Source organism: Oxyura jamaicensis, chromosome 25 (genome assembly GCF_011077185.1).
Source record: "Oxyura jamaicensis isolate SHBP4307 breed ruddy duck chromosome 25, BPBGC_Ojam_1.0, whole genome shotgun sequence".
Lineage (NCBI taxonomy): Eukaryota > Metazoa > Chordata > Aves > Anseriformes > Anatidae > Oxyura > Oxyura jamaicensis.
Genome location: NC_048917.1, coordinates 2,027,345 through 2,027,591, shown reverse-complemented (window position 1 = coordinate 2,027,591; position 247 = coordinate 2,027,345).

Genomic DNA, 247 nt, shown 5'->3' with positions numbered 1-247 from the left:
AGAAAGAAAGAAAGAAAGAAAGAAAGAAAGAAAGAAAGAAAGAAAGAGAACACTTTAGGTGAAATTTAGATGAAATTTAGATGAAAGGATGGACAAAACTTCCAAACTTCCATTTTGTTTTTTAGTTCCTTTGTTTTCCCATGCTTTGCTAAGTACCTGAAAGAACTCTTTCCCGTGCTTTTTCTTATAGTATATTCCAGTAATATTTCAGAGCTGCCTATATGCAGCAGTTGCACATGCTGTTAAG